The sequence below is a fragment of the Prionailurus bengalensis genome, chromosome B4 (assembly GCF_016509475.1).
Source record: "Prionailurus bengalensis isolate Pbe53 chromosome B4, Fcat_Pben_1.1_paternal_pri, whole genome shotgun sequence".
Classification (NCBI taxonomy): Eukaryota; Metazoa; Chordata; class Mammalia; order Carnivora; family Felidae; genus Prionailurus; species Prionailurus bengalensis.
In genome coordinates this window covers 81,424,216-81,451,062 of record NC_057358.1, presented here as the reverse complement: position 1 = coordinate 81,451,062, position 26,847 = coordinate 81,424,216, and the positions used below count along the sequence as shown (strand labels likewise).

At 40.1% G+C, this 26,847-nt stretch overlaps 1 pseudogene; it reads left to right on the top strand.

The window, feature by feature from the left end:
- Positions 1-3,642: 3,642 nt before the first annotated feature.
- Positions 3,643-4,581, top strand: LOC122473056 (annotated as a pseudogene).
- Positions 4,582-26,847: the final 22,266 nt, after the last annotated feature.

Below are 26,847 nucleotides of genomic sequence, written 5' to 3'. Positions count from 1 at the left end.
AAGAATTGCATTAAATGTGTAAATTTATTTGGGGTAGTATAGATATTTTAACAATGTTCTTCCAGTCCATGAGCATGGAATGCTTTTCTATGTCTTTGTGTCCTCTTCAATTTCCTTCATATGTATTCTATAGTTTTCAGAGTACAGATCTTTTACCTCTTGGGTTAGGTTTATTCCTAGGTACCTTATGGTTTCTGATGTAAATGGGATTGATTCCTTGATTTCTATTTCTGCTTCTTCATTATTGGTATATAGTAATGCAACAGGTTTCTGTACATTGATTTTATATCCTGCAACTTTGCTGAATTTGTGTATTAGTTCTAGCAATTTTTTGGTGGGGACTTTTGGGTTTTCAACATAAGTGTCACATCATCTGCAAATAGTGAAAGTTTGATTTCTTCCTTAACTATCTGGATACGTTTTATTCCTTTTTTTTTTTTCTGATTGCCCAGGCTAAGTCATCCAGTACTGTGTCAAATAGTAATGACGAGAGCCACTATTACTGTCTTGTTCCTGACCTTAGAGGAAAAGTTCTCAATTTTTTCCCCCTGAAGATGATGTCAACTGTGGGTCTTTCGTAAATGGCCTTTATGAGGTACATTCTCTACCCCTCTATCCCTACCTTGTTGAGGGTTTTTATCAAGAAGTGATGTTGTATTTTGTCAAATGCTTTTCCTGCATCTACTGAGGATCAGATAGTCCTTATACTTTCTTATATTAATATGGTGTATCACATTGATTGATTTGCAAATATTGAACACACAGCCCAGGAATAAATCCCACTTGATTGTGGTGAATAATTCTTTTTAATGTACTGTTGGATTCAATTTGCTAGTATCTTGTTGAGAAATTTTGTATCCATGTTCATCAGGGATGTTGGCCTGTAATTCTTTTAGTGGGGTGTTTGTCAGGTTTTGGAATCAAGGTAATGTTACCCTCGTAGAAGGAGTTTGGAGGGTTTTTTTGTTTTCATTTTATTTTTTGGAACAATATGAGAAGAATATGCATTAAATCTTCTTTAAATGTCTGGCAGAATTCCCCTGAAAAGCCATCTGGCCCTGGACTTTTGTTTGTTGGGAGATTTCTGGTTACTGATATAATCTCTTTGCTGGTTATGGGTCTGTTCAAATTTTTTATTTCTTCTTTCAAGTTTGGTAGTTTGAATGTTTCTAGGAATTTGTCCATTACTTTGAGATTGCCCAGTTAGATGTCATATAATTTTTCATAATATTCTCTTATGATTATTTATATTTATATGGTATTGGCTGTTATCTCTCCTCTTTCATTTGTGATTTTATTTATTTGAGTCCTTTCAATTTTCTTTTTGATAAGCCTGGCTAGAAGTTTACCAATTTTATTAATTCTTTCAAAGAATCAGCTCTTCATTTTGTTGATCTGTTCTACTTTTTTTATTTTTTTTTGTTTCTTTCTATATCATTTACTTTTGCTCTAATATTTATTATTTCCCTTCTTCTGTTGACTCTAGGCTTTATTTTCTGTTATTTTTCTAGCTCCTTTAGGTGTAAGGTTAGGTTGTGTATTTGAGACGTGTCTTGCTTCTTGAGTTAGGCCTGTATTGCTATATACTTCCCCTTAGGATTGCCTTTCCTGCATTCCAAATGTTTTGAACTGAAATGATACCATTTTTGAATAAAACAATTGTTCATGATTTTGAAAGGAGGGAAAATTCTCTTTCATGTTTTAATGTAAACGTAAATAAAAGTAATAGGCTTGCTAAACATATTATAATACACTGTTCCAGTGTATCTCTAGGGAGTTGGGTTAGCAGGAGAAAAACTAGGTCTGATTTGATATCATTCTTACTTGTGGGGATGATGGGTCTGTTTTTGACTCAGATGACTATAGCCATTGTAATACAATTAAGTTCCTTGGGAATTGTCCCTTAGGTTTGGGAGAATGTTTGTAAGTACTAGGAAAATGTTATTATACTTTGGCACTAATAGCTAGAATGTCTAGAACCTTAACTATTCCCTGGAGAAAACTGTTATCATATTCTCTCTGATGAGTTTTTATTAATTCTTGAGTTTTTATTTTTATGTACCTTTTCCACACTTCTTTTCCTACCTAAAATGCCTTACTTTACTTCCTAATATGTCTCCAAGACAGCTTTGGATCCATCTTTTTTTAAAACATATTTTCTTATTAATCTCCCTTGACTGCCCTAAGCAATCACACTTACCTTTAAATTTATGGCACATTATACATTGCTATATTCATGCAAAAATTCTGTCTCCTCAATATGTTGGTAAAGCACGATAGACAGGGACATTGACTTATACTGCTTTGACGCCTCAGTGTATAACAATGCATTCTCCATGGATCTATTAAATTGTTTAATAAATGTTTTGTATTGATAATGAAGTCCTTAAAGAAGCATCAATGAAGTCATCAAACAAGAAACTTGCCCCCAAGGGATGAAATGTTTATACCTAGGAGTTTTCATGACATTTAGCTTAATGAGAGCTTATATAATTTTCAACCACACAATCAACTCCATTTGAATTGGCTTAGCTCTTGAATACCATATAATTTGGAGGCAGTCAGTATTACCTGCAAGTGTCTGAACACTTGCCAAGTGACTGGTCATCCAAGTAAAGTTGCCTACAGTTTCTCCTCTGTACTCTCTTATGTAGAAGTAAATTAGAGCTTTGCCGTAACTCATTCTATACATCAGGTAAGAAGCCAAGAGCCAGATACAAGTCATTGTCTCATCTGAAGAAAAATCCTATCTTAATGGTAAGTATTTAAATTTATGGTCTTCCCTTACTGTCTTACCTCTTTTCCACTTCTTTTATCTTTTCTTCCCTTTTTCATTATCCTTCTTTCTGAACTCTTATTCACTTCATTTTGCATTTCACTTTGTGATTCTCTTCCTGTTTTCAGAACTGTAACCAGAAGAGACACTGAATCTGTTTGATTCTGTTCAAGTCAGGTTTACTACACAGATGAATTTAATGAATGGCATAGGAGGTGGTAAAATGAAGAGACGGAATAAAGACAAAACAGACTACACTGACTTACAGAAATAAAAATCAGATAGGACCAAGACAGAATGTTGATTACCTGAGCAGATGTGGCAAAGGCCAAACCATTGAAGAGCTCTGGTTGTTCTACTGAATGACTTTCAGGATTATCTCCAACCTAAAGCTGGATTTCTGTTTTCACCCATCATAAGTATTTATATATCTATCATCTTGCTTCTGTTGCATTCATGGCCAGTTCCTTGAGGCAATGATATTTATATAATCATCAGGCTGAGTATAAGTATTATGACATTTTAGTTCTTACATATTGAGAAAAGAGGAAATATTGTTTTCACCTACATGTTCATTCCTTCATCTCATTACCATAAATATACCTAAGTCAAAATATAAAGATAATTTATAAGATAGTTTTTTATTTCATCAGATTTGTAGAAAATCATTATCATTTCTCAAAAGCAAAGTAAGAGCTTTTATTAGAGTTTATCTTACATTAATCATTTCAAACAATGTCCCATTAGTATATATAATTAATAGCAAATACTAATATTTTGACATTGTTATTTTAATATTTTACAATTGATATCTTTACATAATTTTTCTTGATATTTTTACCAGAACAGAAGCATAATAGGAGGTAATGATGGAAAACCGTACAACTGTGACAGTATTTATCTTAGCAGGATTGACAGAGGACCCAAAGGTGAAGATTGTGCTATTCGTCTTCCTGCTTCTCACCTACTTGCTAAGCATCTCAGGCAACTTAATTATCATTACCCTTACTTTGCTGGGTTCTCATCTCAAGACCCCTATGTATTTCTTTCTTCAAAAATTTTCCTTCTTAGAAATTTCTTATATAACTGTGTATTTACAAATTGCTTGTAAGCATGGCAACTGGGGACAAAACCATTTCCTATAACTGTTGTGCAGCTCAGTTATTTTTTGCCTTCCTTCTTGGAGCATCTGAATTTTATCTCCTAGTTGTCATGTCCTATGATCGTTATGTTGCCATCTGTAAGCCCCTGCATTATACAACCATCATGAGCAGCAAAATCTGTATCCAGCTGATCCTAAGCTCTTGGATCACTGGTTCCCTCATAATCTTTCCAGGACTCATTTTAGTCCACAGAAGCCTGGACTTCTGTGACTCCAATATCATTGATCATTTCTACTGTGACACTGCTCCCCTCCTGCAGATCTCCTGCACAGATACACATGTGTTGGAAATTATGAGTTTCATCTTAGCTTTGGTGACTCTGCTGGTCACCTTGGCATTACTGATTCTACCGTACACATATATTGCCTGACAATTTTAAAAATCCCTTCTGCCACCCAGAGAAAAAAGGCTTTCTCCACTTGTTCTTCTCACATGATTGTCATCTCCCTCTCATATGGCAGCTGCATCTTCATGTACATTAAACCCTCGGTCAAAGAGAGGATATCCTTAATGAAGGGAGTAGCAACTCTCAATACCTCAGTCGCACCACTTTTGAACCCTTTTATTTGCACTCTAAGGAACCAACAGGTGAAGCAAGCATTTAAGAACTTGCTACAAAGGGTCCTGTCTTTATCCCAGTAGAATCATAATGAGGTTTATAAGGAAATTTATAAGGCAATTTGCAAAGGAAGTGTTTAGATTGGGTCCCGATGTCACTATTGCATCATCCAATATATAATCATACTTGTTCTTTCACTTATTTGTGAAGTATCATGATGTTTACATTGGCTCTTTTTTCTCAATATATGCCTTCCTGTTCAAAATACTGACACTTTATTTTTCTGTCCCATTGTAAGCATTCTCAAATTTGACCCTTTCCTCTCCTCTTCTTCCATTTAATTGTAGCAAATATATGAAAGATTGTTTTCATCAACTTTATGCATTAGATCATGGAGACTTAATTATTTCCATGCATGTGCAGTATATTTTGTCCTTATATTTGATTTTCTGTAAACTCTTGATAAATTCAAAACAACTAAATGATGTCTCTTCCTTGGGATTTTTCCTTTGTTTGGCTTTTTATGTCTTGATATTCATTCTCTACTGTTTTTAAATAAATATATTTAAGAGTAGAAAGTTGAGATTAAAATGCCAATTTGAGAATTTAAAAAGAAATCCCACTAGGCTAGTGTAATAAAAAATATGGTATATATATTTTAAACTACATCTTATTCTATATTATAAGTAAATACTGACTCATGTAAGTGTACTCAATCTGGGTAACTTTGAATAAGAATAAAATGCTGCCTAGACAGATCACATTTGATACTTTAACAGCTATTCCTTATACGTGTTATAATTGTTTTCCTTAGAGTCTACATTTATAATGTAATAATAACCAGGTATTTTATTCTGTGATGTTTTTAAGGCTAATTTGAAAGTATAAAATAAGTATACTATCCATATTAAAAAACAAAACAAAACTTATAGCATAAATTATTCTGATTTTATCTTGTGAAAAAATGATCTTCTAAGAGGTATAATAAGTTACTCGTGGTCACATGACTAGTAAGAAAGATAGAATTGAAATCATTTCTGCTTGATTCCAGAGGCTATGTCTATGGTACCAGCACTTCACAATCAGTTTGTGGCAAAGAGTCGTTTACATGTATACCAAAATGATTATGGCTTCAGTTTTGGAGTTGGATGTAGAGGTGCAATAAAAGACTCTCAAGCTGGTTATGTTGGCTGGTGTTGTAGTTTACTGTAGTGTCTTGTTATTTTATATATGTGACATGCCACTTAAAAATCTAGAAAGCTTTGTAATATAGCAATTATGTACTTGTAGGGTGCTTCTTACAGTTTTACTATATGACCTGCTGTCGAGTCATAGAGTCAAATTGTCCTGAAGTAGATAATTGCTTTTGTATGCCCAAGATAATCTCTCTCTCTCCCACTCAGTCTCTATCTCTGTCTCTATTTCTCTCATGCACACGTGCATATACACACACACAAACATACTTATCTCTATATCTACCTCAATAATTTCTTTTTCTTTTTCTTTTTGTAGGATGATTTCCATAATTTGTATATGAGTCCATAAACCACAGTTAGCCAATCAAGGCATTGGACTCTCTGATTAGCTCAAGGTTACACTTCTATCCTAGGTTTTACAGATGACCATATTCTCTCTACAAACAACTAAATTACTGTTAGGCATGAGACCAAAGTCAGTTCAGTAAAATACAATTTAATAAATTTTTGTAAATATTAGAGAGAATATTCTTTACTGTATGTTTACAGCTATAAAAAATAAATACAGAACTTTCAGGGATCCATTAAATAGAACATGTATACCTCACTATGAAGCCAGAGTAAAGAAAGGCAGAACCAAAAAGGAAAAAAAAATAAGACAGTATGAATACCAATACCTTCATTTTTTTCATTTTCAGTAACCAAAAATAACAAAAGCTAGCATCCCGTAGAATTTCAGGTTGGATTTCCTATACTCATAACCAAGATGAGTCTTTTTAATTGTCGTATCTACTAAATGCTCTCTCTACCCCACTGTGTATCTCTTGGCCCTTGGTGGCTTTGTCCTCAGGTATTAAGCAAGAGAAAATGAATACTAAGAAGAATTTCATTCCCTATATTTTTTATCTATTAGGTTTTTACTTAATGTTTATCTGAATACCACCAGGCCAAGTATTTCTAGAAATTTGTCCCAGAAAAGTACAAGTTTTTAAATGTGTTAATTAAAAAAAAATTTTTTTTCAACGTTTTTTATTTATTTTTGGGACAGAGCGAGACAGAGCATGAACGGGGGAGGGGCAGAGAGAGAGGGAGACACAGAATCGGAAACAGGCTCCAGGCTCTGAGCCATCAGCCCAGAGCCCGACGCGGGGCTCGAACCCACGGACCGTGAGATCGTGACCTGGCTGAAGTCGGACGCTTAACCGACTGCGCCACCCAGGCGCCCCTAAATGTGTTAATTTTAGAGCAGTTTTAGGTTTACAACAAAATTGAAAAGAAGGTATAGAGATTTCCCATATAACCATGGACCTCAAACATGCATAGCCTCCCCCATTTACAATATCCCTCAGCAGAGTGATATGTTTCTTATAATTGGTGAACCTACATTAACACAGCATAGTTACCTAAAGTCCATAGTTTACATTAAGGTTTACTCTTGATGAATCCATATTCTATAGGTCTGGACAAAAGTATACTTACTGATAGATAGATATGTAGGTTGACAGATGATATAGATGGAAGATATATAGATATATAGGTGATATACATAGATATACAGATATAAATCCTTTGTATCCTGCCTATTCATCACTTCTCACCCCTCACTCCCCAAAAACTGCTTATTTTATCGTGATCATAGTTTTTCCTTTTGCAGAATGTTATATAGTTGGAATCATAAAATATGTAGCTTTTTCAGATTAGCTTCTTTCACTTAGTGACATGCACTCGGATTTCCTTCATGTCTTTTCATGGTCTGATAGCTCATTTCTTTTTTAGGATTGAATAATATTCTATTTTCTAGATGCATCATAGTTTGCCCATTTACCTACTAAAGGGTATCTTAGCTGCTTCCAAGTTTGGACAATTATGGATAAAGCTGCTATAAGGATCTGTGTGCAGGTTTTTGTGTGACCTATTTTGGTGAGTCAATACTGAGATGGGTGATTACTGGATCATATGGTAAGAGTGTTTAATTTGTAAGAAACCACCAAATGTCTTCCAAAGTTGCTGTACCATTTTGCATTCTACCAGCAAAAAAATGAAAGTTCCTGTTGCTTCACATCCTCATCACCTTTGGTGATTTAAGTGTTCTAGGGTTGGCCATTTTAATATGTGTGCAGTGGTTTCTCCTTGTTTTCATTTACATCTCCCTGATGATATATGATGTGGATCTTCTTTTCATGTGCTTATTTTCCATCTATGTATCATCTTTGGTGAGGTATCTGTTAAGATCTTTGGTCCAGTTTCTAATCTTGTTCATTTTCATTGTTTTTTTAATATGAAATTTATTGTCAAATTGGTTTCCATAAAACACCCATTGCTCCTTCCAACAGGTGCCCTCCTCAATGCCCATCACCCACCCCCCTCTCCCTGCCACTCCCCATCAACCCTCAGTTTATGCTGTTTTTAGAGTCTCTTATGGCTTGGCTCCCTCCCTAACTTTTTTTCCCTTCCCCTCCCCCATGGTCTTCTGTTAAGTTTCTCAGGATCCACACACGAGTGAAAACATATGGTATCTATCTTTCTCTGTATGACTTATTTCATTTAGCATAACACTCATTTCCATCCGCATTGCTACAAAAGGCCATATGTCATACTTTCTCATTTCCAAGTAGTATTCCATTGTGTATATAAACCACAACTTCTTTATCCATTCATCAATTGGTGGACATTTATGCTCTTTCCATAACTTGGCTATTGTTGAAAGTTCTGCTATAAATATTGGGGTACAAGTGCCCCTATGCATCAGCCCTCCTGTATCCCTTGGGTAAATTCCTAGCAGTGCTATTCCTGGGTCACAGGGTAGATCTATTTTTAATTTTTTGAGGAACCTCCACACTGTTTCCCAGTGTGGCTGCACCAGTTTGCATTCCCACCAACAGTGCAAGAGGGTTCCCATTAATCCACATCCTCACCAGCATCTATAGTCTCCTGATTTGTTCATTTTAGCCACACTGGCTGGCGTGAGGTGGTATCTGAGTGTGGTTTTGATTTATATTTCCATGATGAGGAGTGACGTTGAGCATCCTTTCATGTGCCTGTTGGCCATTTGGATGTCTTCCTTAGAAAAGAGTCTATACATGTTTTCTGCCCATTTCTTCACTGGATTACTTGTTTTTTGGGTGTGGAGTTTGGTGAGTTCTTTATAGATTTTGGATACTAGCCCTTTGTCCGATATGTCATTTACAAATATCTTTTCCCATTCCATCGTTTGCCTTTTACTTTTGTTGATTGTTTCCTTTGCTGTGCAGAAGCTTTTTATCTTCATGAGGTCCCATAAGTTCATTTTTGCTTTTAATTCTCTTGCCTTTGGAGATGTGTCAAGTAAGAAATTGCTACGGCTGAGGTCAGACAGGTTTTTTCCTGCTTTCTCCTCTAGGGTTTTGATGGTTTCCTGTCTCACATTCAGGTCCTTTATCCATTTTGAGTTTATTTTTGTGAGTGGTGTAAGAAAGTGGTCTAGTTTCATGCTTCTGCATGTTGCTGTCCAGTTCTCCCAGCACCATTTGTTAAAGAGACTGTCTTTTTTCCATTGGATATTCTTTCCTGCTTTGTCAAAGATTGGTTGGCCATACTTTTGTGGGTCCAATTATGGAGTTTCTATTCTATTCCATTGGTCTATGTGTCTGTTTTTGTGCCAATACCATGCTATCTTGATGATTACAGCTTTGTAGTAGAGGCTAAAGTCTGGGATTGTGATGCCTCCCGCTGTGGTCTTCTTCTTCAATATTACTTTGACTATTCAGGGTCTTTTGTGGTTTCACACAAATTTTAGGATTGCTTGTTCTAGCTTTGAGAAGAATGCTGGTGCAATTTTGATTGGGATTGCATTGAATGTGTAGACAGCTTTGGGTAGTATTGACATTTTGACAATATTTATTCTTCCAATCCATAAGTATGGATGTTTTTCCATTTCTTTGTATCTTCTTTGATTTCCTACGTAAGCGTTCTATAGTTTTCAGCATACAGATCTTTTACATCTTTGGTTAGGTTTATTCCTAGGTATTTTATGATTCTTGGTGCAACTGTGAATGGGATCAGTTTATTTGTCTTTCTGTTGCTTCCTTATTAGTGTATAAGAATGCAACTGATTTCTGTACATTGATTTTGTATCCTGCAACTTTGCTGAATTCATGTATCAGTTCTAGCAGACTTTTGGTGGAGTCTATCGGATTTTCCACATATAATATCATGTCGTCTGCAAAAAGTGAAAGCTTGACTTCATCTTTGCCAATTTTGATGCCTTTGATTTCCTTTTGTTGTCTGATTGCTGATGCTAGCACTTCCAACACTGTTAAACAACAGCGGTGAGAGTGGACATCCCTGTCATGTTCCTGATCTCAGGGGGAAAGCTCTTAGTTTTTCCCTGTTGAGGATAATATTAGCTGTGGGCTTTTCATAAATGGCTTTATGATGTTTAAGTATGTTCCTTCTATCCTGACTTTCTCAGGGGTTTTTATTAAGAAAAGATGCTAAATTTTGTCAAATGCTTTTTCTGCATCGATTGACAGGATCATAATGTTCTTTTCTTTTATTAATGTGATGTATCACATTGATTGATTTGTGAATGTTGAATGAGCCCTGCAGCCCAGGAATGAATCCCACTTGATCATGGTGAATAATTCTTTTTATATGTTGTTGAATTCAATTTGCTAGTATCTTATTGAGAATTTTTACATCCATATTCATCAGGGATATTGGCCTGTAGTTCTCTTTTGTTGCTGGGTCTCTGTCTGGTTTAGGAATCAAAGTAATACTGGCTTCATAGAATGAGTCTTGAAGTTTTCCTTCCCTATTTTTTGTAACAGCTTGAGAAGCATAGGTATTATCTCTGCTTTAAATGTCTGGTAGAATTCCCCAGGGAAGCCATCTGGTCCTGGACTCTTATTTGTTGGGAGATTTTTGATAACTGATTCAACTTCTTTGCTGGTTATGGGTCTGTTCAAGTTTTCTATTTCTTCCTGTTTGAGTTTTGGAAGGGTGTGAGTGCTTAGGAATTTGTCCATTTCTTCCAGGTTGTCCAGTTTGTTGGCATATAATTTTTCATAGTATTCCCTGGTAATTGCTTGTATTTCTGAGGGATTGGTTGTAATAATTCCATTTTCATTCATGATTTTATCTATTTGGGTACTCTCCCCCCCTTTTTTCTTTTTTTTGAGAAGCCTGGCTAGAGGTTTATCAATTTTGTCTATTTTTTCAAAAACCAACTCTTGGTCTCTTGATCTGCTCTACAGTCTTTTTAGATTCTATATTGTTTATTTCTGCTCTGATCTTTATTATTTCTCTCCTTCTGCCAGGTTGGGGGGGTGTCTTTGCTTTTCTGCTTCTATTTCCTTTAGGTGTGCTGTTAGATTTTGTATTTGGGATTTTTCTTGTTTCTTGAGATAGACCTGGATTGCAATGTATTTTCCTCTCAGGACTGCCTTCTCTGCATCCCAAAGTGTTGGATTGTTGTATTCTCATTTTCATTTGTTTCCATATATTTTTAAATTTCTTCTCTAATTGCCTGGTTGACCCATTCATTCTTTAGTAGGGTCTTCTTTAACTCCCATGCTTTTGGAGGTTTTCCAGACTTTTTCCTGTGGTTGATTTCAAGCTTCATAGCATTGTGGTCTGAAAGTACACATGGTATGATCTCAATTCTTGTATACTTATGAAGGGCTGTTTTGTGACCCAGTATGTGATCTATCTTGGAGAACGTTCCATGTGCAGTCAAGAAGAAAGTGTCTTCTGATGCTTTGGGATGCAGAGTTCTAAATATATCTGTCAAGTCCATCTGGTCCAATGTATCATTCAGGGCCCTTGTTTCTTTATTGATCCTGTGTCTAGATGATCTATCCATTGTTGTAAGTGGGGTATTAAAGTCCCCTGAAATTACCACATTCTTAATAAGGTTGCTTATGTTTGTGATTGTTTTATATATTTGGGGGCTTCCGTATTTGGCACATAGACATTTATAAATGTTAGCTCTTCCTGATGGATAGACCCTGCAATTATTACATAATGCCCTTCTTCATCTCTTGTTAATGCCTTTAATTTAAAGTCTAATTTGTCTGATATAAGTATGGCTACTCCAGCTTTCTTTTGACTTCCAGTAGCATGATAGATTGTTCTCCATCCCCTCACTTTCAATCTGAAGGTGTCCTCAGGTCTTAAATGAGTCTCTTGTAGATAGCAAATAGATGGGTCTTATTTTTTTATCCATTCTGATACCCTAAGTCTTTTGGTTGGAGCATTTAGTCCATTGACATTCAGTGTTATTATGGAAAGATATGGGTTTAGAGTCATTGTGATGTCTGTAGGTTTCATGCTTGTAGTGATGTCTCTGGTACTTTGTGGTCCTTGCAATATTTCACTCACAGAATCCCCCTTAGGATCTCTTGTAGGGCTGGTTTAGTGGTGATGAATTCCTTCAGTTTTTGTTTGTTTGGGAAGACCTTTATCTCTCCTTCTATTCTGAATGACAGACTTGCTGGATAAAGGATTCTCGGCTGCATATTTTTTCTGTTTATCACATTGAAGATTTCCTGCCATTCCTTTCTGGCCTGCCAAGTTTCAGTAGATAGGTCTGCCACTACTCTTATATGTTAGAGTGTGTTTATCCCTAGCCGCTTTCAGAATTTTCTCTTTATCCTTGTATTTTGCCATTTTCACTATGATATATCATTCAGAAGATCGATTCAAGTTATGTCTGAAGGAAGTTCTCTGTGCCTCTTGGATTTCAATGCCTTTTTCCTTCCCCAGATCAGGGAAGTTCTCAGCTATGATTCGTTCAAGTACACCTTCATCCCCTTTCTCTCTCTCTTCCTCTTCTGGAATTCCTATTGTACGGATATTGTTCCTTTTGATTGCATCACTTAGTTTTCTAATTCTCCCCTCATACTCCTGGATTTTTTTCTCTTTTTCTCAGGTTCCTCTTTTTCCATAATTTTATCTTCTAATTCACCTATTCTCTCCCCTGCCCCTTCCATCCGTGTATGGCTGCCTCCATTTTATTTTGCACCTCATTTATAGCATTTTTTAGGTCCTCATGACTATTTCTTAGTCCCTTGATCTCTGTAGCAATAGATTCCATGCTGTGCTCTATGCTTTTTTTCAAGCCCAGTGATTAATTTTATGACTGTTATTCTAAATTCTTGTTCTGTTATTTTGCTTAAATTGTTTTTTATCAGTTTGTTAGCTGTCACTACTTCCTGGGGTTTCTGTTGAGGGGAATTCTTCTGGTTCATCATTTTGGGTAGTCCCTGCAGTCGCTGCAAACTGCAGGGCACTTCTGTGCTGTCCGGAGTAACTTGTGTTGGTGGGAGGGGATGCAGTCAGACCCGATGTCTGCCCCTAACCCACTGCTGGGGCCACAGTCAGACTTGTATGTACCTTATCTTCACCTCTCCCAGGGGCAGGACTCACTGTGGGTGGCCCCTCTCAGGGCTACTTGCACACTGCCAGGCTTGTAGTCTGTTTGGACAGGATCTGGCATATTAGCCAGGGTGTGGGAGGGGCAGGCTTAGCTTTCTTTGCTGTCCATGGTCCCCTGCAGGAGGGGCCCTGCAGCACTGGGAGGGAGGCAGGACCATAGGAGGGATGGATCCACAGAAGCACAGTATTAGGCATATGCATGGTGCAAGCAAGTTTGGTGATGGGAACTGGTTCCCTTTGGAATTTGGGGTGGGGGATGGGAGAGGGAGATGGTGCTTACTAGCGCCTTTGTTCCCCCACTGAGCTCTGTCCTTCTGGGGCTCAACAACTCTCATTCCCAGTGTCCTCTCACTCTCCCCACTCTCCAAGAGCAGAGCTGTTGACTTTTAACATTCCAGATGTTAAGTCCTGCTGGCTGTCAGAACTTACACAGTCCTGCCCCTCTGCTTTTGCAAGCCAGACTCCGGGTTTCTGCCTTGCTGGGTGGGCTGCCCTTCCACCGCCCCAGGTCCCTCCCACCAGTCCGTGTAGCACGTACCGCCTCTCCGCCCTTCCTACGCTCTTCTGTGGGCCTCTTCTCTATGCTTGGCTCTGGAGAGTTAGTTCTGCTAGTCTTCTGGTGGTTTTCTGGGTTATTTAGGCAGATGTGGGTGGAATCTAAGTGATTAGCAGGATGAGGTGAGCCCAGCGTCCCCCTATGCTGCCATCTTCCCTGCTCAGTTTCTCATTTTCATTGTTGAATTCTAAGAGTTTTTGTATATTTGAGTTACTTTTCACATGTATTTTATGTAAATATTGTCTCCCTGTATGTGACTTGTCTTCTTATTTTCTTGGCACTATCTTTTGCACAGCAGAAGTTTTTAATTTTAATGAAGTCCATCTTACCCATCATTTCTTTCATGGATCATAACTTTCATGTGGTATCTAAAAGATCACTGCCAAAATCAAAATCATCTAGGTTTTCTCTGTGCTTTTAAGAGTTTCAGAGTTTTGCCTTACATATAGGTCCAAGTGATGGACACTCTGCCTGAGGATATCTGATTATAAAAATTTAAAGTTTAGTATGAAGTTGGGAAAGAATATGATTTAAGCTTATAAACTTGTTAACACCACAGATACTGTTAATATGCTTTTATTTCATATTCTTTTTCAAAAGTTTTTATTTAAATTCTGGTTAACATACACTGTAATAATGGTTTCAAGAGTAGAAACTAGTGATTCTTTGCTTACATAACACTCAGTGCGCATTACAAGGATTGCCCTCATTAATGCCCATCACACATTTATCCCATCCTCCATCAACATCCCCTGCAGCAACCCTCATATTGTTTTCTATAGTTATAGGTATCTTTGGTTTACCTTCCTCTCTCTTTTTTATATCACATATGTTCATATGTTTTATTTCTTAAATTCGACATGTGAGTAAAATCATATGGTATTTGTCTTTCTCTGACTGACTTATTTACTTTAGCATAATATGCTCTAGCTCCATCCACATCATTGCAGTAGGAAAGATTTCATTCTTTTTGATGGGTGAGTAATATTCCACTGTATATATGTATACCACATCTTCTTTGTCCAATTATCAGTCAATGGGAATTTGAGCTCTTTCCATAATTTGGCTGTTGTTCATAATGGTGCTATAAATTTGGGGGTCCAAATGCCCTTTCAAATCAGTATTTTTGTATCCTTTGAATAATACCCAGTAAGGCAATTTCTGGGTCACAGGTAGTTCTGTTTTTAATTTTTTGAGGAACCTCTTTACTGTTTTCCAGAGTTTTTGCACCACTTTGCATTCCCACAAACAGTGTAAGAGGGTGCCCCTTTCTGCACATTCTTGCCAACTCCTGTTGTTTCTTGTGCTGTTAATTGTAGTCATTCTGCCAGGTTTGATATGGTATTTCATAGTGATTTTGATTTGTATTTCCCTGATGATGAGTGATGTTGAGCATCTTTTCATGTGTCTGTTGGCCATCTGGATGTCTTATTTGAGGACCATGTTTATTGATGTCTCCTGACCATTTCTTAACTTGATTATTTGGTTTTGAGGTGTTGAGTTTAAGTTCTTTATATTTATCAGATACGTCATTTGAAAATATCTTCTCCCATTCTGTAGGCTTCCTTTTAGTTTTGTTGATTATTTCCTTTGCTGTGCAGAAACTCTTTTATGTTGACGAAATCCCAATAGCTTATTTTTGCTTTTGTTTCCCTTGCCTGCAGTGACATGTCTAGTAAGAAGTTGCTCCAGACAAAGTCAAAGAGGTTACTGTCTGTGATATCTTCTAGGATTTGGTTGGTTTCTTGTGTCACAATTAGGTCTTTGATCCATTTGAATTTATTTTTGTTTATGGTGTAAGAAAGTGGTCCAGTTTCATTATTCTGCATGTTGCTGTCCAGTTTTCCCAACACCATCTGTTGAAGAGACTGTCTTTTTCCCGTTGGATATTCTTTCCTGCTTTGTCAAATATTAGTTGACCATATAGCTGTAGGTCCATTTCTGGGTTTCTGTTCAGTTCTCTTGATGTATTTGTCTGTTTTTGCCAGTACCATACCATCTTGAGGGCTACAGCTTTGTAGTGTAGCTTAAAGTCTGAAATTGTGATGCCTCGAGCTTTGCTTTTGTTTTTCAGAATTGCTTTGGCTACTCAGGGGTCTTTGTTATACTATGCAAACTTTAAGATTGTTTGTTCCACTCTGTGGAAAATGCTGGTGGTCTTTTGATAGGAATTGCATTAAATGTGCACATTGCTTTGGGTAGTATAGACATTTTAACAGTGTTTGTTCTTCTAATCCAGAAGCATAGAGTGTTTTCCCATGTCTTTGTCTCGTCTTCAATTTCTTTCATAAGTTAAAATTTTTGGAGTACATATCTTTTACCTCTTTGGTTAGGTTTATTCATAGGTATCTTACTGTTTTGGGTGCAATAGTAAATGGGAATGATTCCTTAATTTTTTTTCTGCTTCTTCATTATTGGTGTATGGAAATGCAACAGATTTCTGTACGTGGATTTTATATCCTGCAACTGAATTTGTGTATCAGTTCTAGCAATTTTTGGTGGAGTCCCTGGCTGTGACCTCTTCATGTTCTTTCTTTCGAGATGAATTATTCCATCTGGGCATTTTGTCTAGGTCCTTGTTTTCTCTGTGTTAGGAAAGGCTGCTATGTTTTCTGCTTCTGAGAATAATGGCTATGTTGCAAAGAGGTCCTATACTGTCCAATGCCTGGCTCTTCAGGAAGTGTTTGTAGTATATGCTGTATGCACTCTGTTGTTGTGTGTTTTTTTAATGTTTATTTATTTTTGAGAGACAGAGTGAAAGCAGGGGAGGGGCAGAGAGAGATAGGGAGACACAGAATCCAAAGCAAGCCCCAGGCTCTGACCTGCCAGCACAGAACCCAACGTGGGGCTTGAACTCACAAGTTGTGAGATCATGACCTGACCTGAAGTCGGATGCTCAACTGACTGAGCCACCCAGGTGCCCCTCTGATGTTGTGTTTTAGCTGTGTTTCCCTAAGGTCAGTCTTCTGCAGAGTTCCTCCTTGCCTAAGGTGGGGAGCATTTGGACCTTTTCCACGTCTGGAAAGTTTTAACTAGGTATGTTTTAGTCTGCTTGTTAAAAGAGTCTAGATCTTATTTCCTCTAGAGGTGAAGCTTTGCTTCACTCTATGGTGAGTAGACGTGGTGCATGTAGACAGTTTGTGTTGGTCTTCTGGCAAACAGGTCTGGCTGCTGCTCTCTCATTCACAGTTGTCCTAGTTCAGAAGCACCTGCAGAGCACAGGGTATGGGGCTTGGTGTAGGTGGCTCCAGCCTCCACTTTGTGTGCTGTGCCACTTACTGCTTACACAAGTCCTGTCAACCCGCTCTCTGATGGTTCTGCTTTTCTTGGGCAAGTATGCCTGAGAACCAGCATGGTGGGACCTCTCCCCCCAGAACATGAGCACAAATCCCACAAATACCACCTCTACTGAGCATAGAGTTCTGCAGAGCTTCAGCTCTAGTGGAAATAGCATCAGGTCTCCCTTGACAACCAGACCAGAGCACACCTAGGTAAAACTAGCCACACTCTGTCCAATGTCCAAACACTCTCCATAGCAGGCAAAGAGAAACTCTGCAGAGGACTGACCTGAGGGATCGAGTAGACAAAACACAGCAGTAGAGTGCATGCAGCATACACCAGAGACACTTCTTGAAGCTCAAAGCCATGGACATTAAGTGACTTCTTTTTACCAAGCCATTATTCTCAGAAGCAGGAAACGTAACAGGCTTTCCTAACACACAAAAGACAGAGACCTAGACAAAACGTCTCATCAGATGCATGCTATTGTCAGGATTAATGGAAGTGATTTAGACAGATAATAATTATAATAGATTCATCTATTAATTGTTTGAATTTTTTAAAATTATGAAATGAAATAAATTCAGGGTACAAAAGGATTAAATATGGGCTACTTTTACTTTTCCAATTTTGTCGTGTATAAATTACGTGTTTCTACTGAATGGAGTGTATTCCATTCCATCATCCACTATAGACATAAACAGATACATGTATATGTATGTATGTGTGTGTGTGTATCAATATATATATATACATTTGCACACTTGTATAAGTATATATGAGACACAGTAAATAAACATAAGTAAAAATTAAACACAAAATGTAATTTTGATTTTGCTGTTTTACTGTAATCTTCATGTGACTGTTAATTTATGTGATTTTTTTATATTGTCATTTGAACCTTAATTTCACTTCATTGGACCCCTATTTCTACTCTGCACATAGGTATAGTGCTACCATTTTGGTGTGGCTTAAAATAAAATTTCAAATGAATATGACTTTCAATAGAGAAGTCCTCTTTCCAACATTCATTTCAGTTCCCATCCATTAAAACCATTCTGCTTCCTACTGTGCTGTGACTTTGTTAAATTATCATTAATTAAGTAAAGATGGTGTGTAAGTTGTTGATCCAGGGCTCAACAAAAGACCACACAGGAAGCAAAATGGAGAGGTTTATTAATCACTGGTTCTGGAGGAGGCACAAGGCTCACTCAAGGTGCCACATGGGGAAGTCAAGCCAGAGTGTGAAAGAGAGAGTGGAGAGAGCTGGGCACATGCTTGTATTAGAGCCTGAGGGTAGCGTACTTTGGGGTCCTGGTCAATTGGTCAATTTAAGCCAAAAAGAACAGGATTTCAGTATTCTTCCTGGTGGTTTTATCTAATGGCACATTAGAGGAAAGCCCTGGGAGACAGGGGAGCCCATTACTTATGACAAGGGCAGTTGAGGGAATCATATCATATCAGGAACTTACGTTTACTGGTGGCTCTTTGGGCTATTAAGAAGGATATGCACTTGAGGGAGGGGTAAATATCAGTTCAAGGGCCCTGCAGGCAAGTTTGCTATCCCAAATGGATGCCAAGTCAGCAGCATTATGAAGTAGTTTAGTTAAACTCTCAACAGACTCAGTGGTTTCCAAAACTGCATGGTCAGAAGTGAGTTAGTCACTATTGTGTATCCACTAAAAATCTCATTATAAAAGTACTGACTCCATTATTATGCAATCAGTCACTCTATGTTAGTTAGAATACAATATTTTGAGCAAAAGTAGAATGAGACAAATATTTTCTGTACAAGTTTTACTTAGCAATAATACAGCAGACATTAGTAACGATAGAAACATTATTGAAAAAACAATTACTCATAATGCTGCACTGAAGCTGAGATGAACAATGCTTCTTTATTTATATCGTGGTTAGATGAATATTGGACCTGTTATTTTGCAATGCATTTTCCAAATTTAATTCAGAAAAAAGTAACTATTTCATTTAGAGAAAAATTATACTTAAAACGGATTTCCCCTCTGAAAGTAAGAAGCTGAAAACTCACAGCCTCTATATCCATTCTGAAACAAGTGGCTCATTGGAAGAATTCTGCTTTAATTCCTCCCCAGACATATGTACTTTTGGTACTATCTCACTTGTCTAAGTTCTGAAGCCAATGTCCTCAGTAGCATAAGGAAAGGAACCCTGGCGATCCCACATTTTGCATTCCCCTAGAAGTCCCTGAATCAAAGGGACAGATGTAAAGGTGATTGTGTCCATTACCTCACACCATTATTGCAAAACCTACTTCAATACCATTCTCATCACCAGTGATAGAACAACACTATTTCTGGTACATTTAGCAAAAGCTATCATGGTCACTAGAATTTTGCAACAATTCTAAACTTGTTACAGTGCTAAAAATACTCCATTATTTGTCTTAGAAAAAAAGAAGAGTATAATAGTTGATAAAATATCCATATTTTATTGACATTTATTCATTGATATTTATTCCATTATGATTTTTAGTGTATGCCTAAAATGCCTGAGCCACCACTGCCCCTCAGAACTCTGATATTGATGCCACAGAAAGCAATGCTAGGTTGAATGGCTGAACTTTGAGTGATCAAGCTCTACAGTGTACCATCCATGGTCTCTAATGTAAAATATGAATAAGGCTATCCCAGAAAAATCGCCATTTTCTTGATTGCTCGATAATCAGCATTGTACATTTTTCACCATGCCTGGGCACATTTAAATTCAATAAAATTTTGGAAAATTAGGGATTGATAATACTATAGATTGTGTCTCCAAATATTCCTCTCATTCCTGCTATAATCCTAAAAACCCTACTGATTACATTGCATATATCCTATTTAAGAAAGATTATTCACAGCAATTGCAAGCAATCCCATAGATTTATATTAATGTCTTTTTTAAAATTTTCAAAATGTGACTGAGTTGCCATGACTACTACATGCTCTAGAGAATATAAAATTTTACTTGCTGCATAGCATTTCGATAATTTAGTAACATTTACTTAAGCCCACTAATTTAGTTGGCTACATCTAATGAGGCCATAGAACTCTCACTTCTTAGTAAGCTGGTCAGCTTTCAACATTTCTGAAGAAATAGACTTTACCTTTGAGTCAAACAAGCTTTCTCACAACTCTTATATGTTTTTTCCTTAAAAAAAATTGATTATGGATTTATGCAATTATATCATCAGTATTTGGAATACCAGCCAAAGCTGAGATCATTATTATATGTCTTTTACTGGAACAGTACAACACAAAGTGTAAGTTAGTAAATTGGAGAATGAATGAACTCAGTCTCTGAATTGAAAATTCAGTATTGAGTTGCATAATTGTAATCCACAGCATTCCTTAAGTACACAACCCTCATTTTTTTCTTCATACTCTTTTCCTTAGCATTCTATAGCTTTCTAGACATAACAGGCTCTATTATTTTTGTTTATTTTATTTTAATAAAGCATAACCTTATTCCTTTTCCATAATTAAGGTCCCATATTTACTTTTCTTAAAATGTTTTTATTATTCACAAATACTCAGTTAAAATTAGGGGTTTCTTTTTAACTGAGGAATGAAATAAGCCATAAAGAATATCCAGATATATCCTACCAATTAAACCCCATACTCCTTAATTGGAAGCTTAATGATATTTTAAATATATACACATTTTGTAATGTTACTTATTTTTGAGAGAGAGAGAGAGTGCACAAGTGAAGGAGGAGCAGAGAGAGAAGGGGACAGACGATCTGAAAGGGGGCTCTGTGCTGACAGCAGAGTGTCCAATGTGTGGCTCGAACTCATGAATTGTGAGATAGTGACCTGAGCCAAAGTCAGATGCTTAACTCACTGAGCCACCCAGGCACCCCAGTGATATTTTTAGCGATGTGTAATTTTGTTGATTAGTACAAATCTTCAGAACTAAACAGATACTTAGGGCAGACTAACTTGCTTGCACTGGCATTAAGTGGTTGATGTATATTAGTAGTAACATTTAATTGTGACTGGCCTTGGGAAAATGATTCAGGATCATTAGAAAGAAGTACTATTAACTATACAAGAGTTTTTATCTCATAGGGAGAATATAGAATTTTCATGGAACTGTCTGTTTTCCTTAAGTTATGAAGACTGCAATTCAATATGTATTTCTCAATAATACATATTATGGAAGGTCTATTGGGCACACTGGTCAAGTCCCTCAGGACTACAAGTATTAATATGCCAAGATGATATGAGGAACACACATGTATTTACCCAGTAAGATTTTTGTATTTTTGCGGAATATATTTGATTCAGTACTCATAAAAGAAATTTGAATCATGTCCTTGAGAATTACATGACTTTTAAATTTCAATTTTTAATATATTTTAAATGATACTTTAAACATATATTTTCCAGGGGTGCCTTGGTGGCTCAGACAGTTAAGCATCCAACTTCAGCTCAGGTCATGATCTCATGGCTCAGGAGTTCAAGCCCCGCATCAGGATCTGTGCTGACAGCTAAAAGCCTGGAGCCTATTTCAGATTTTCAGAGTGTCTGAAGCCTCCTGGGACTTAACCATAACCCTAACTGTAAGCATAAACAGGAACCTCACCTGAACCCTAACCCTATCTCGAAACCTACCCTACAACTGACACACACCATCGCATGGGCCCTCACTTCAGCCCTCGAGGGAGATCACGAGACTGGAGTCGCTTTGGCCCTGGCGACGTCCCTGGAGCGATCCCTAACCCTAGCTAAGGCTCTCTCCCCATGGGGACCCAATAGCAAAGTATGACAACACCACGTGCCTGGGATCCAGAAGCGGTGCAGGACCACTGGGCATGGAACCTGGAACGTCATCATGTTGTTTCCAAGGCCCAGCTGCAGCTGCCCGAAGGATTCCTGAGGCCAACCAGATGACTGGCCCATTGAATTCTCTGGCCTAGGAAACCAAAGGATAATCCTGACTGGCACCCTCCCTTTTGCACTCCACTCAGCCTTTTGGGGAAGACAACCGCACTGAAGTGGGTTCAGCACCTGGAGCCTCCTGGAACGTATACATAAACCTAACCACAGCCCTAACCCTAACCAGAAGACTCAACTGAAAACTAACCATATGTCGAACGCTTACCCTACACTTGACCTGCACCGCTATATGGGCCCTCACTTCAGGCCTCGAGAGATCACAAGACTGGAGTCCCTTTGGACCTGGAGCCATTTCTGTACCAAACCCTAACCCTAGCTAAGGCTCTCTCTCCATGGGGACCCAATCCCCAAATCTGACAACACCACGCACCTGGGGTCCAGAAGCGGGGCAGGATCACTCGGCATGGAACCTGGAAACTCACCATGTGGTTTCCCAGGCCCGGCTGCAGCTGCCCGAGAGGATTCCTGAGGCCTACCCGACCAGTAACCCATAGATTTGTCTGGCCTTAGAACACAAAGACTAATCCTGACCAGCACCCTCCCTTGTACACTAAACTCAGACCTTTGGGGACACAACTGCACTGCTATGGGTTCAGTGCCTGGAGCATTGTGGATCTAATCATAACCCTAACCATAACCCCAAAAAGAACCCTCAACCGAACCCTAACCATATGTCAAACCCTCACCATACACTTGACCCACACCGTTGCATGGGCCCTCAATTCAGCCCTCAAGAGAGATCACAAGACTGGAGTCGCGTCAGCACTGGCGATGTCCCTGTACCGAACCCAAACCCTAGCTAAGGCTCTCTCCCCATGGGGACCAAATACAAAAGTCTGAAAACACCACACGTCTGGGATCCAGAAGAAGTGCAGGATCACTCAGCATAAAACCAGGAACATCACCATGTCCTTGCCAAGACCTGGCTACAGCTAACCCTGAGAGGATTCCTGAAGTCTACCCGATCAGAGGCCCATACAGCTGTCTGGCCTTGGAACCAAAAGACTAATCCTGACCAGCACCCTCACTTGTACACTATACTGAGCCCTTCAGGGAGATAATGCCACTGCTGTGGTTTCTGCGCCTGGAGCTTCCTGGACCTAGCCCTAATGCAAAACGTGCCCCTAACCAGAACTCTCACCCGAAAACTAAACGTGTCTGAAATCCTAACCCTAGACTTGACCCGAAACGTCACATGGGCCCTCACATCACCCCTCGAAGGAGATCACAAGACTGCAGTCGCTTCAACCCTGACAACATCCCCGGACCAAAACCTAAGGCTCTCTCCCCATGGGGACCAAATATCAAAGTCTGACAACGCCATGGGCCTGCGATCCATAAGTGGTACAGCATCACTCAGCATAGAACCTGGAACATCAATGTGTCCTTTGACGGCCTGGCTGCCGCTGCCAAGAGGATTCCTGAGGCCTACCCAACCAGTGGCCCATACATTTGTCTGGCCTTGGAATGCAAAGACTAATCCTGACTGGCATACTCCCTTGTGCACTCCACACAGTCCTTTGGGGAGACAACTGTACTGTTGTGGGTTCAGCTCCTGGACCCTCCTGATACCTAACCCAAACCAGAACCCTCACCCTACACTTGAGCCGCACCATCGCATGGGCCCTCACTTCAGCCCTCGAGGAAGATCATGAGCCTGGAGTCACATGGGCCCTGGTGATGTCCCTGACCGAATCCAAATCCTAGCTAAGGCTCTCCTCCCATGGGGACCCAATACCAAAATCTGACAATAGCGCATGCCTAAGCTCCAGAACTGGTGCCTGGAGTCCAGAATCGGTGCAGCATCACTTGGCATAGAACCTGGAACATCACCATGTCCTTTCTTAGGCTCGGCTGCAGATGCCCTCGAGAGGATTCCTGAGGACTAACCAACCAGTGGCCCATACAGTTGTGTGGCCTTGGAACCCAAAGACTGTTCCTGATTGGCAACCTCCCTTGTGCCCTCAACTTAGCCCTTTGGGGAGACTACTGCACTGCTGTGGGTTAAGCACCTGGAAACTCCAGGGACATAACTCTAAACCTAACCCTAACCCTAACCCTAACCCTAACCAGAACCCTCAACATAACACTATCTCGAACACTAATCCTACATTTGACTGGCACTGTCGCATGGGTCCTCACTTAAAACCTCAAGGGAGATCACGAGACTGGAGTCGCTTCAGCTCTGGTGACATCCCTGGACTGAAATATAACCCAAGCTAAGGCTCTCTCCCAAGGGGACTCAATTGCAAACTCTGAGAGCACCACACACCTGGGGTCCAGAAGCGGTGCAGGATCAGTCAGCATTGAACCTGGAACATCACCATGTCCTTTCGAATGCCCGCCTGTAGCTGCCTCAGAGGATTCCTGAGGCCTACCCCACCAGTGGCCCATACAGTTGTCTGGCCTTGGAACACAAAGACTAATCCTATCTGCACCCTCCCTTGTGCCCTCAACTCAGCCCTTCGGGGAGACAACAGCACTGCTGTGGTTTAAATGCCTGGAGCCTCCAGGGACCTAATGCTAACACTAACCCTAATCCTAACGTGAACCCTGTACGGAACCCTAACCGTATTTCGAATGCTAACCCTATACTTGACCCGCACCATCGCATGGGCCCTCACTTCAGCCCTCAAGGGAGATCACGAGACTGGAGTTGCTTGGGCCCTGGCGATGTCTCTGGACCGAACACTAACCCTAGCTAAAGGCTCTCTCCCCATGGGGACCCGATACCATAGTCTGAAAACACCATGCACCTGGAGTCCAGAAGTGGTGCATGATCACTCAACATAGAACCTGGAACATCAACATGTCCTTTTGAAGGCCCGGGTGCAGAGCCTGAGATGATTCCTGAAGCCTACCCGACCAGTGGCCCATACACTTGTCTGGCCTTGGAACCCAAAGACTAATCCTGACAGGCACCCTCCCTTGTGCCCTCAACTCGGCCCCTCGGGGTGACAATTGCACTCTTGTGGGTTCAGTGCCTGGAGCCTCCTGGGAACTAACCCTAACACTAACCATAACCCTAACCAGAACCCTTAAGCAAATCCTAACTCTATCTTAAACCCTAACCCTACAGTTGACCCGCACCATCGCATGGGCCCTCATTTCAGCCCTCGAGGCAGATTATGGGACGGGAAACGCTTTGGCCCTTGCTATGTCCATGGAATGAACCCTAACCCTAGATAAGGCTCTCTCCCCATGGGAACCCAGTAGCAATGTCTTACAAAACCACACACCTGGATCCAGAAGAGGTGAGGATCCCTTGGCGTAGAACCTATAACATCACCATGTCTTTCGAAAGCACGGCTGCAGCTACCCTTGAGATTTCCTGAGGCCTACGCAATCAGTGGCCCATACACTTGTCTGGCCTTGGAACCCAAACTCTATTCCTAACCGGCACCCTCCCTAGTGCCCTCAACTCAGCCCTTTGAGCAGACAACTGCACTCCTGGGGTTTCAGAGCCAGGATCCTCCTGGGATCTAACCTGAATCCTAACCCTAACCGGAACACTAAAAGAACCCTAACTGTAACTCGAACCCTAACCCTACACTTGACCCGCATGTGCCCCAAATGTCACATGGGCCCTCAGTTCAACCCTCAAGGGAGATCATGAGAATGGATTCACTTCAGCCCAGGCGATGTCCTTGGACCGAACCCTAACCCTAGTTAAGGCTCTCTCCCTATGGGGAACCAATAGCAAAGTCTGACAACACCATGCACCTGGGGTCCAGAAGCGGTAAGGGATCACTCGGCATAGAACCTGGAACATCACCATGTTATTTCAAAGGCCCAGCTGCAGCACCCTGAGAAGATTCCTGAGGCCTACCCGATGAGAGGCCCATATACTTCTGGCCTTAGAACAAAAACACTAATCCTGAATGGTACTCTGCCTTGTGCCGCCAACTCAGCCCTTAGGGAGAGAAATGCACTGCGGTGCATTCAGCGCCTGGAGCTTCCTGTGACCTAACACTAACCCTAACCCTAATTCTAACCAGAACCCACTCCTGAAACCTTACCATATCTCCAACCCTAACCCTACACTTGACCCACACCGTTACATGGGCCCTCACTTCAGCCCTCGAGGGAGATCACAGACTGGAGTCTCTTCATCCCTGGTGAAGTCCCTGGACAAAACCCTGACCATAGCTAAGGCTCTCTACCCATGGAGACCCAATACCAAAGACTGAGAACACCACACACTGGGGGTTAGAAGAGGTGCAGGATCACTCGGTATAGAACCTGGAACATCACAATGTCCTTTCGAAGGCAGGGCTACAGCTGCCCGAGAGCATTCCTGAGGCCTACCCGACCAGTGGACCATACAGTTATCAGGCTTGGGAACACAGACTAATCCTGAATGGGAGGCTCCCTTGTGCCCTCAAATTGTCCCTTTGGAGAGACAACTGCACTGCTGTGGTCAGCACCTGGAGCCTCCTGGGACCTAACCCTAACCCTATACCTAACCAGAACCCTCAACCAAAACCTACCCAGATCACAAACTCTAAGTCTACACCTGACCGGCACTGTCGCATGGGTGCTCACTTCAGCCCTCGAGCGAGATTATGAGACTGGAGTCACTTCGGCCTGGGCAAAGTCCCTTGGCAGAACCCTAACCCTCGATAAGGCTCTCTACCCTGGGGACTGAATCCCCAAGTCTGACAACACCACACGCCTGGGATACAGAAGCAGTGTAGGGTCACTTGGCATGGAAGCTGGAACCTCACCATGTCGTTTCACACGCCTGGCTGCAGCTTCCCGAGAGGATTCCTGAGGCCTACCCTACCAGGGGCCCATAGAGTTGTGTGGCCCTGGAAGCCAAAGACTAATCCTGACTGGCACCTTCCCTTATGCCCTCAACTCAGCCCTTCGGGGAGACCACTGCTTTTCTGTGGGTTCAGCACCTAGAGATTCCTGGTCCTAACCCTAAACCTAAACATACCCGTAATCAGAACCCTCAACCGAAACCTAAAACGATCACGA